General features: G+C 45.5%; 1 protein-coding gene and 1 long non-coding RNA gene across 13 annotated transcripts in view; one reads left to right on the forward strand and one right to left on the reverse strand.

Annotated features, from left to right (window-relative positions):
- LOC310703501 overlaps window positions 1–12,662 on the forward strand; it is a 419,307-nt gene that overhangs the window by 329,206 nt on the left and 77,439 nt on the right. The window lies entirely within an intron of this gene.
- DLGAP2 (DLG associated protein 2) overlaps window positions 1–12,662 on the reverse strand; it is a 399,875-nt gene that overhangs the window by 128,859 nt on the left and 258,354 nt on the right. The window lies entirely within an intron of this gene.

The raw sequence follows: 12,662 nt of genomic DNA on the forward strand, positions 1-12,662 counted from the left end.
TGTCTGATATTTTAAAGGCACAGGCTTCGTTTATTGCAATTTGGGATTTCAAGATCATGCAGCATCTCTCCAGATTTCTACAGGCTCTGGCTCTCTCTCTCTCTCTCTCTCTCTCTCTTACACACACACACACACACACACACACACACAATATATATATATGGGTTGCATGTAGATATTCCATGAGCAGGGTTCCATTCACAGGAAGCTGTGTTGGAAGGTGAGGTGGGGAAGTAGCTAATCTGCAGTGTTCCAGCACATGAAATGTTCAGATTTACCAGGAAGTCTCATAGTTACCAGTAAACTTCATAGGGAACTAAGCGCCTTCAGAAAATTGAAATCAGTGTGGCCTTATCAGAATGCATTCATCGTGGATACAGATGTGAAAAGCATATACTTCCAAATCACATTTCAAAATCCAAAAGTTTCTGCTGCCATCCAACGCCTTAAAAAGTTGCAAAAGCTGAACTCACGTGCTAACAAAGAGTAGTATGACCCACATTAAGGATGTGTCAAAGAGGAAGCATGAAGTGTTCACTCTACTTAACACCCAAGCAAGGTGGATATTAACAGATTGGTCAGGGTTAAGGAATAGAAATAAAAGTCATGTATGTAGAGCAATAACAGGAATCAGTTCACTGCTAATCACTTGCCAAATTACAGTAATTTTAAGACTATATGGCAGAGGTAAGATTCAAGGAGGATACGTATAAAGCATCTAATGTTAATTGTTAAATAGTGAAATCTGCAATTGCATCATAAAAATTGCTACTTTCTATTCCTTTAATTACAGACCAGCACCATGATCACAGAGCAAATCTATCAAAGTATTCCAAGCTGCACACTTTTTGAAGGGATCTGTGTGGTCTTTTCCATTCCATGTGCTAGTTGCAGGTTTTTGCATGGCGTTGCTGTTCCCCTGCATAGTATTAGGGAGAAAAGAAGAGGATGACTTGCTGGAATACACTGATGCTTCCTCCCAGGTTTATGGCATGTTCTTTGGTCTGGCTAAAATCTGCCGCCGCTGACTGGCAGAGGCTGAATGGGAGATGGAAGGAAGCAACCCAGCTTCATTTGCTCATACTATCAGGGACAGCTTAGAGCAGGGCTGGGAAACCTGTTACAGCCTAAGGACCACATTCCCACATGAAGAACATTCTGGGGAACCACATGCCAGTGATGATGGGCAGAGCAATGGACGGGACTCTTACCTTTGCACAGGAGGCTAAATTCCAATCATCCAAAGGCTAAGAGCTTCTACATACTCCTCATTTCTCCATTCAGGCAAGCAAGAGACATTGTCAAAGCTCAAGGACATATCCAAGCCAGGAGAAAGAACCTGAGGAGCATGTGCAGCAGGGTGGGTGATGGGTGTGGCCTAGACAAGGGTGTGGCCTAGGCAGAGTCCCAAGGGCTAGGCAGAGAAGCCTCCAAGCATTAGGTCCCTGCCCCTGGCTTGGAGGAACCTTCTACCTCCTTTTCCATCTCTTCACTGTCATGCATTTTAAGACAGCACATGTGTGCAAATCTGGCCCAAACTGTAAGAATAAACAGGCTCCAGAAACATCTGAGGGACAAAATTAAGACAACAAGATTTGTTACAGAGTCACCTGTTTGCGTGTTCAGACCCAGAAACCTCCCCCCTAAATAAATTCACACTTGACTCAAAATTTTGGTTTTGGTTTTTGGAAGAATTTAGGCCACAACTTTATTGATTACAGAAAGTAGCTGGTTGCATAGGCTCTGGTTCGACCCAGGGTTCCAGCATAGGTCAGGCAAGGGTGAATACCTGGATAAGCGGAAAGCCGGGAGTGGGATAACTCCACCACCCAAATGTCCCCCTGGACTCAGGAACAGGCACAACCCCCTCTCAGGGGCTGACCAAACCATCAAGTCCCTGGATTCCTATAGTGGAATACCCTTCACATAGGGATGGCGAGACCGTTCTCCCATCCCTATCACCTGAACCAGAGCCTATCCGCAACCTTACAAGTTGTGACGATTTGCTACGCGGCAGGCGAAACCCGAATGGCAACAGCCAATCAGCCAAGTGGGGAAAATTCCTGCCGTGCTCCTGTCCCAACAACAGATGGCACACGACGGCATAGCAAGGTCAAGCGCAAAGCCCTAAAAGTAGGGAGAAGTGGGCGGGTGTTCCGAACGCAAACGCCAAAAAGGGGAAGCTCTGGGTCACGTGCATGGGTATAAATAGGTCCCTCGAACTGCGTCCCATTGGCCAGATTGCACCCGGCTACAAGGGGCCTACCAATCGGGTGTTGTGGCTGACCAATCGTACCCGCACACAACACAGGGTGTCAGTTTTCCAGGTCTCACCTCAATACGTGCCCTCTTTAAGGGAGGACCCGATTTCTGTAAAACCCACACAAGCTACAATTATAAAGACAAGGGTGTGCAAACAGTGGAAATAGCATGCCAGTTCTATTCCATTGCACTGCATTGCCAGTTGCCGTGCCATTTTATTACCTGGCGGGTTTGTGCCAACATAGCTGGTAGTGGCGTGGCAGGAACGAAGCAACACGGCCATTTCCGCTCCTCCTCCAATCATCATTGTGGAAGACCAGCTCCACCCGCCCCGCAAAATGTTACTGGGTAACTCCCTGAGTTGTGTAAAACATACGTGGGAAACTCCTGCCACATTGAGTTATGTTACTGAAAACAAGGCACTCCTGTTCCACTAGGACAAGGGACTTGCATGGGCAGAACAGACATTTCTCCTCCTCTCTTCTCCCTGCAGTCAGCTCCACCCCCTGAGGGTTGGCAACCCTCTGGAGAAGATTTTTGAAGGAGAGGAAATGGAAGTGCCAGTAGAACTCTGCTGGTGCTGCTTTGTTTATAATTCATAAAAAAACTAATTTTTAAAGCCAAAATAGAGGCCTTTCAACATTAACAAGTTTAACAGAGCACTCAGCACGGATCACACAATAACCTTATATCAGTGCTCTCTGTCTGCCGCGGTGGCAGAAACATTAGCCAAATAACCCCTATACCACAACAATGAAGCAACTAAGCATAGCCCCATCTTTTGCTAAAACCCAGCTCTGACAGCTTCCCTGCCCTTCTCAGGCATGAACAGCAGGACCAATGCCACTTCCTGATGGAGGTCCTGTGTGCTTTTTTGCAGCTGCTTTCGGGTGTGCTTCAGGCTCTTCTTTTAGAAACCTGGTGCACATTGGCTCCTAGCTGAAAATCAATTTGGATCAAAGCCTCCACAGGTCCATGAGAAAAACTCAGTCATATTTTGAATGTACCTCTTATTGGAAAGAGTACATCATGCAGCAGTACAGCCTGTGTAAAAGACACTTATCAGATCACAGGCTCACATCTAGGGATGCTTGTGGAATTTAATTTCTTTGAATTCTGAGGCACAGTGATCTGGTCCATGCTTCCTGGACTGAGGTGAGGACCGGGATGTAATTATACAACAGATTCCACACTTCTCTGAATTTTACAATACAGGTCCCAACACAAAAAAGTAACAAAATGTATTAAAGGGAGATTATACATGTAGAAATGTACACACTGAGATAATAGGTATTGAAATATGCATTTTGTGAGAAAATCTATATTTAACTGAAATTTTTGCAGACTATATATATATATATATATATATATTTGCTTTCGTAGATTTTCACGGGTACAGGAATGCAGGTTTTGGTGTCTTCGGGTGTCTTCCCGTGTAAGAGTTGGGGTGTCTAGGCGACATTTCGACGAGGTCTCACTCGTCATCTTCAGGCTGGTGCTTTCGGCTTCTTGTTACTGGAACAGAGCAGGATCTCAGTGTTTGAGTTCCTATAAATACTGTTGAGGGGGTGTGGTGTATAGCCTCCAACGTTCTGGGCAGAGAGGGAGTTCCCAGGTTAGTGTGCCTTTTCTTCTTTTGTTCCTTAATTACTTGAGGGATATCTTGAGTGATTTCTTGAGTGATATTCTGAGTACCACTTAGGTGGGTCATTAAGTGTGGATTAGTTGCTAAAGCTTTCGTGTCTTGACCTCTTGAGCTTGTGAAGAGTTTTTCTGAGAAGATGGCTGTACTGCACTTAGTTGTGCTCTGGCTTGGCTTCGTGTATAGGGGCGAGCTGTGGTTTTGTGCCCTGTGCCAGCCAGATCTGTGTAGGGATTGCAGGGGGGTGCAGCATCCGGAGGTGCCACTATGGTTTGGCTACTGGATGGTGTCTGTAATTTATCTGTGGAGAGGGTCTGGGTTTGGGTCTGGTGTGGTTGATTGGTGATGGCGTTCTGTGTGCCTCTGGTTCTGGTGTCGGTTTTTGTGGGGAGGGCTAATTTCCAGATGTCTGGCAGGCGGGACGTGTCGTCACGCTTGTTCATGTTGTGAGGGTGTTTCTCTATCTTGATGGCTTCCATGATTATTCTCTTGTGGTGATGTTCCATGTTAAAGAGCAATTTGGAATCTGCAAAATTAATTTCGTGTCCTGTTTCTTTCATGTGTTGGAAAAGAGAGGAAGTTTTTTCTTCTTTTTTGACGGCATTCTTGTGTTCTGCGATACGTGCATTTATTCGTCTGTTTGTTTGTCCAATGTACGTGGCTGGGCAGACTTTGCAGGGTATTTCATAGACCCCTTGGTTTTCCAACTGGATTTTATCTTTGGGGTTTCTGAGGATATTGGCTATTTTTTGGTTGGTGCAAAAGGCTGTTTTGATATTGTGTTTATGGAGGATTTTGCTAATTTTATCTGTAGTGCCCTTGATATACGGAAGGAGGGCCATGCCATTGTTTTCTTCTGTGTCTTGGTTTTTGGGGGGTGTTTCTTTTTGGATTAGCTTCGTAACCCTGTTTTGCTGGTATCCATTGGCGATTAACACATTTGAGAGATTCTGTAACTCAGTTGTCAAGTGGTCTTTGTCAGCCAGGCGTTTGGTTCTGGAGATGAGAGTCTTGGCTACGGAGTTTATTTGTGCAGGGTGGTGGTGTGATTGTGCATGTAAGTAGCGGTTGGTGTGTGTTTTTTTCCGGTAGATAGTGTGTCCTAGGGAGCCATCAGGTTTTTTGTAGATTAGGACGTCAAGGAAGGGAAGTTGGTTGTTGGCTTCTATTTCCATAGTGAATTGTATTTTGGGGTGTAGGCTGTTGAGATGTGTGAGGAAGCTATCTAGTTTTTCTTTCCCGTGTGGCCAAATTACAAAGGTGTCGTCAACATATCTGAGCCAAAGTTTGGGTTTGTGTTCTGACTTGTCTAAAGCATTGGTTTCGAAGTGTTCCATGTACAAATTTGCGATGACCGGTGAGAGGGGTGATCCCATAGGTGCTCCTTCTATCTGTTTGTATCTTTGTCCATTGTGGATGAAGTACGTGTTGGTTAGGCAGTGGTTGGTCAGGTCCAGGATGTATTCGGGGGGATTGTATTTGTTTTGAATGGCTGTCAAGGCTTCATTAATGGGCACTTGTGTGAAGAGAGATACAACATCGAAGCTCACAAGTAGGTCATCGGGATGTAGGTTTTGCTTCTTTATTGTTTCTATGAACTGGAAGGAGTTAGTAACGTGTGAAGCGATGGATTCTGCATAGGGCTGAAGTTGCTTAGCGAGAAATTTAGCGAGATTTTGTAGAGGTGAGCCTATGGAGCTGACTATTGGTCTGAGTGGTGTTCCTTCTTTGTGTATCTTGGGGAGACCGTAGAGTTTGGGGCATCTGGATGATTTTTCTCTGGGGATGATTCTTAGCTGGATTTCTTCACTGATAGGAGAGGCTTTTATACCTACCTACCAACCTATAAAAACAGATCCCACCACCTATCTGGAAAAAAACCACCAAATCCAAAATAAAAGCCTCTCCTATCAGTGAAGAAATCCAGCTAAGAATCATCCCCAGAGAAAAATCATCCAGATGCCCCAAACTCTACGGTCTCCCCAAGATACACAAAGAAGGAACACCACTCAGACCAATAGTCAGCTCCATAGGCTCACCTCTACAAAATCTCGCTAAATTTCTCGCTAAGCAACTTCAGCCCTATGCAGAATCCATCGCTTCACACGTTACTAACTCCTTCCAGTTCATAGAAACAATAAAGAAGCAAAACCTACATCCCGATGACCTACTTGTGAGCTTCGATGTTGTATCTCTCTTCACACAAGTGCCCATTAATGAAGCCTTGACAGCCATTCAAAACAAATACAATCCCCCCGAATACATCCTGGACCTGACCAACCACTGCCTAACCAACACGTACTTCATCCACAATGGACAAAGATACAAACAGATAGAAGGAGCACCTATGGGATCACCCCTCTCACCGGTCATCGCAAATTTGTACATGGAACACTTCGAAACCAATGCTTTAGACAAGTCAGAACACAAACCCAAACTTTGGCTCAGATATGTTGACGACACCTTTGTAATTTGGCCACACGGGAAAGAAAAACTAGATAGCTTCCTCACACATCTCAACAGCCTACACCCCAAAATACAATTCACTATGGAAATAGAAGCCAACAACCAACTTCCCTTCCTTGACGTCCTAATCTACAAAAAACCTGATGGCTCCCTAGGACACACTATCTACCGGAAAAAAACACACACCAACCGCTACTTACATGCACAATCACACCACCACCCTGCACAAATAAACTCCGTAGCCAAGACTCTCATCTCCAGAACCAAACGCCTGGCTGACAAAGACCACTTGACAACTGAGTTACAGAATCTCTCAAATGTGTTAATCGCCAATGGATACCAGCAAAACAGGGTTACGAAGCTAATCCAAAAAGAAACACCCCCCAAAAACCAAGACACAGAAGAAAACAATGGCATGGCCCTCCTTCCGTATATCAAGGGCACTACAGATAAAATTAGCAAAATCCTCCATAAACACAATATCAAAACAGCCTTTTGCACCAACCAAAAAATAGCCAATATCCTCAGAAACCCCAAAGATAAAATCCAGTTGGAAAACCAAGGGGTCTATGAAATACCCTGCAAAGTCTGCCCAGCCACGTACATTGGACAAACAAACAGACGAATAAATGCACGTATCGCAGAACACAAGAATGCCGTCAAAAAAGAAGAAAAAACTTCCTCTCTTTTCCAACACATGAAAGAAACAGGACACGAAATTAATTTTGCAGATTCCAAATTGCTCTTTAACATGGAACATCACCACAAGAGAATAATCATGGAAGCCATCAAGATAGAGAAACACCCTCACAACATGAACAAGCGTGACGACACGTCCCGCCTGCCAGACATCTGGAAATTAGCCCTCCCCACAAAAACCGACACCAGAACCAGAGGCACACAGAACGCCATCACCAATCAACCACACCAGACCCAAACCCAGACCCTCTCCACAGATAAATTACAGACACCATCCAGTAGCCAAACCATAGTGGCACCTCCGGATGCTGCACCCCCCTGCAATCCCTACACAGATCTGGCTGGCACAGGGCACAAAACCACAGCTCGCCCCTATACACGAAGCCAAGCCAGAGCACAACTAAGTGCAGTACAGCCATCTTCTCAGAAAAACTCTTCACAAGCTCAAGAGGTCAAGACACGAAAGCTTTAGCAACTAATCCACACTTAATGACCCACCTAAGTGGTACTCAGAATATCACTCAAGAAATCACTCAAGATATCCCTCAAGTAATTAAGGAACAAAAGAAGAAAAGGCACACTAACCTGGGAACTCCCTCTCTGCCCAGAACGTTGGAGGCTATACACCACACCCCCTCAACAGTATTTATAGGAACTCAAACACTGAGATCCTGCTCTGTTCCAGTAACAAGAAGCCGAAAGCACCAGCCTGAAGATGACGAGTGAGACCTCGTCGAAACGTCGCCTAGACACCCCAACTCTTACACGGGAAGACACCCGAAGACACCAAAACCTGCATATATATATATATATATATATATATATATATATATATATATATATATGGTATGTCTGTCTCTCTCTCTCTCTCTCTCTCTCTCACACACACACACACACACACAGAGAGAGAGAGAGATTAATGGGGAAATGGGATGGAACAGATTTACAAATGAGTCAAAATCCTACTGACTGGAAATAGACTTATCCATTCCAACTTATATGCAGCAAAACAGCAAAATAATACCCCACATGGCATAGACCAAATCAAGTTTATAGCCAGGCACCAAATCTCTGACCAAATTAATAGATTACTCAGTATTATTTGCAGATTATTCAAACAGTCATTCTCTTAGTCCACTTAGTCCTCTTTTCAGTTAAACGCCACAAAATTTACATTTGAGTAGCATCAGGGTTTAGGCACTGTAGGTAAAAGCCTCAGCGCCTAGGACTTGCCGATGGCATGGTCGGCAGTTCGAATCCCCGCGGCGGGGTGTGCTCCCGTCGTTCGGTCCCAGCGCCTGCCAACCTAGCAGTTCGAAAGCACCCCCGGGTGCAAGTAGATAAATAGGGACCGCTTACCAGCGGGAAGGTAAACGGCGTTCCGTGTGCTGCGCTGGCTCGCCAGATGCAGCTTGTCACGCTGGCCACGTGACCCGGAAGTGTCTGCGGACAGCGCTGGCTCCTGGCCTATAGAGTGAAATGAGCGCACAACCCCAGAGTCTGGCAAGACTGGCCCGTACGGGCAGGGGTACCTTTACCTTTACCTAATTTTTGGTTGGGCAGCTGCAACTGCGTTTGGACAGGAAGAGCCTTGCTAGCCACAGTACAGAAACATTTCTAGGTGTGGGTACAAATTTAGGAATAATTACAAATATTTAAATGAAAATACACCAAGTATCTCCAGAGTGGGGGAAGCTGACTAGGCAGCCTGGATACTTGCACAGTCTCCTGTCCAGGTGTTCATTGTGGATGAACAACCACAAGGCCCCTCCCAATCCCCCTTTTTCTTTTTCTTGACCAGGCAGCCCTTCAATTAGAGGGCACCTTCAAACAGAGGAGAGGACTGCCCTCCAACAGCCCTTCAAAACAGAGAGCTGCCACTTGTATAGTAGGATACATGGCCCCCCTAACTGCCTCATTTAGCCGTATAACAAGGTCTCTGAGGCAGAGATGGTCAGTTTCACAGTTCACAGCACAATGGTTCTTAAGGGCCCCAGAAGGCAAGGAAATGGTACCTTAACTACTATCATTGCTGCAGTTCCGTCTCTTCTACCAAAGTGAAGGGCTACAGAGCGAACAAAAGCTTTTCGCCACAAACTGACAGGTGAAAAGCAGAGCGGCGCGTTTCTGATGACACAGGATTCAGTCGCAGGAAAGTGGCTTCAGAGAAATCCCACTGAACAAAGACATCAATGTTTTTTTAAAATGCGCTGCACTCAGCAGATCTGCCAGGCAGAGAGGAAGCAAATATAGTGGAAACATCCACAATTAGAACGAAGGCTGCAGCTCTAAGCTCACCTTCAGCCAGGTGAGCCTTAATGGAGCAAAAGGGTCCCCTGGTGCGCTTGCAGCCTCTCTGTGCATGGCAGTCAGGGTGAAAGGCCCAAGTGACAGCAGTGGAGGCAACTTGGGACGCAACATATTGTGGGCAAGCTCAGCCTCTCTCTGCCGATGGGATGCACCAACTGGGGACACTCTGCTGGCTTCCATTGATGGGGTACCACTGGCAAGCATTTCCACTTGCCTAAATGGCAACAGAAGCAGAACTCTGCACTGACAGAATGATGTTGGAGTGATTCTGCAGGCAGATATCAGTGGAGATGAGCAGCGGGGCAGCTCTACCTCATCCACCACCTGCCCACCCAGTGGAAAGGGTTCCCCCCTATATTGTGCCCTGTGCTTTTTACTTTCTTGGGCTCCATGATCACTGCAGATGATGACAGCAGCCACGTAATTAAAAGACGCCTGCTTCCTGGGAGAAAAGCAATGACAAACCTAGACCTTGAGAGAGCCAGTGTGGTGTAGTGGTTAAGAGCGGTAGTCACGTAATCTGGGAAACCGGGTTCGTGTCTCCGCTCCTCCACATGCAGCTGCTGGGTGACCTTGGGCCAGTCACACTTCTCTGAAGTCTCTCAGCCCCACTCATCTCACAGAGTGTTTGTTGTGGGGGAGGAAGGGAAAGGAGAATGTTAGCCGCTTTGAGACTCCTGAAGGGGAGTGAAAGGCGGGATATCAAATCCAAACTCTTCTTCTTCTTCTTCTAGACAGCATCTTAAAAAGCAGAGACATCACCTTGCCAGCAAAGGTCTGTATAGTGAAAGCTATGGTTTTCCCAGTAGTGATGTATGGAAGTGAGAGCTGAAGAATTGATGCTTTTGAATTATGGTGCTGGAGGCGACTCTTGAGAGTCCCATGGACTGCAAGAATATCAAACCTCTCCATCCTTAAGAAATCAGCCCTGAGTGCTCACTGGAAGGACAGATGCTGAAGCTGAGGCTCCAATACTTTGGCCACCTCACGAGAAGAGAAGACTCCCTGGAAAAGACCCTGATGCTGGGAAAGATGGAGGGCACAAGGAGAAGGGGACGACAGAGGACGAGATGGTTGGACAGTGTTCTCGAAGCTACCAGCATGAGTTTGACCATACTGTGGAGGGCAGTGGAAACAGGAGTGCCTGGCGTGCTCTGGTCCAGGGGGTCACGAAGAGTCGGACACGACTAAACGACTAAACGACAACAACAAAGCAGAATATTGAACTAGATAGCCCAGACCATTTGTTTTACAGGCACTCCTTTTCATATTTTAGGTTGTCATAATGTAAAACATTGTTACTGCTTTGTTTGTTATTATGCTTTAGGATTTAACCTCTTTCCGCCGGGCCTGTAAGACAGAGCTATTCCGCCTGGCCTTTAATTTGATTTCAGCCTGATCTTTTATTTCCCTTCTCTTCCCTCCCCCTCCCCTTTTATGAAGATTACCCACTCTGAGACCCCACAACTAATTCTCCCCTGGCCTCCTCGCTGGCCCAAGTAGGACTAATTCAGCCACCTAGCCCTGGTGATTATCTAATGCTTATTAGATGGATTTCCCCTAAATTGATTTCTGAACTTTGAATTTTATTGTTATTCATGTTTTTATACTGCATTTTATGCTGCTTTTACAATAAAGTGTTTTAAATTTGTTGTTAGCCGCCCTGAGCCTGGTTTTTGAACCGGGAAGGGCGGGGTAGAAATAAAAAAAATTAGTATAAATAAAATTTATTATTATGTATTTTTGTCTTTTTTTATATACAGTGAAATGATCGTCGGGTGTAAGGCAGTATGTATGTATAAAAGAAATTAGATAAATAAATAAAGAATACAAAAGAATTTATCAGTGCAGAATAGCAGTGGAGAGGGGGACAGCAGTATATATAAAACGTACCAGTTATTTCTTAAAAAAACATATTAAAGGGTCAAAATAAAATGCTCCCAAGTACACCTGCTGCATATCCAGTTATGAAATCACTGGCAAAAGAGCAGGGAGGGTCTCCTTGCCTCCATTTGCTTTCTACAGTTCTTTGCAATTGCACTCATACATCTACCCTTGTTTCAAGGTTCATTATTATTAGCTAAGTTATTATCATAAGCTTGTTTCCAAGAGGGCTGTGTGATCACATTTCTGAGATCCTGCCTTTCTCTTTGAAACACAATAACCTTCAGCTTGACTCCTTCCGGTTGCTTCCCTACCCGCCAGACATGTTAGAGAATCCCATTGGAAAATGGAAATGGGGAGAGGTAGTTGCCATAATTCACGCATCCATCATAAGTCAGGTACAGAGATCACACAAGTGGATACGAGTGATATTTGCAATCGTTTTAATTTATTTTTAACATCATGAAACACTACATAAATAATGAAGTGATTTTCTGCCCTGTTTTTGACGTTTCCCATCCTTGGAAAGGGGATGAAATTAATTATATAATTAATTGGGTGAGTTTCAGGCCATCAGTGGGACGCGGATGGCGCTGTGGTCTAAACCACTGAGCCTAGGGCTTGCCGATCGGAAGGTTGGCGGTTCGAATCCCCGTGACAGGGTGAGCTCCCATTGCTCGGTCCCTGCTCCTGCCAACCTAGCAGTTCGAAAGCACGTCAAAGTGCAAGTAGATAAATAGGTACCGCCCTGGCAGGAAGGTAAATGCCGTTTCCTTGCGCTGCTCTGGTTCGCCAGAAGCGGCTTAGTCATGCTGGCCACATGACCCAGAAGCTGTACGCCGGCTCCCTCGGCCAATAAAGCGAGATGAGTGCCGCAACCCCAGAGTCGTCCACGACTGGACCTAACGGTTAGGGTCCCTTTACCTTTTCAGGCCATCACAGGTAGAGGGATGAATAGCATCAGTAGAAGCAGAAATCAAACGGTGGTGGAAAGGAAACAAATCTGACCGTGACTGTGAGGAACATGGGATGGGACAGAAATTGCTTACATCCCCTTACATCCACCTGCTAACTATGGGACAATACTGAAAACAGGGTGAAGGTGGACTACATTGTGCTCAGGGAAAGCGAGCCGAAATAAATTCACAGATGAATGAATATCACTGTGTGTGCGTGTGTCTGTCTACAGAACAACACTTTCCAGCTTGTAAATCTGAATGGGCTATTGTGTTATTTGGGTCTTTCCCCCTGTATAAAGTATGCATCTGGTTCTTTTCAGGAAAGGCACATTCTCTCAGGGTCACAGATCCTAAAGTAGCCTCTTTCCTTCCCAAAGCTACACGTTGGCTTCAACCTTCCCTCTTCCCTTTTCAATTTATATGCTGTCTCCCTTCTCCAA

This window comes from Podarcis liolepis, assembly GCF_965112155.1.
Source record: "Podarcis liolepis genome assembly, chromosome: 3".
Classification (NCBI taxonomy): Eukaryota; Metazoa; Chordata; class Lepidosauria; order Squamata; family Lacertidae; genus Podarcis; species Podarcis liolepis.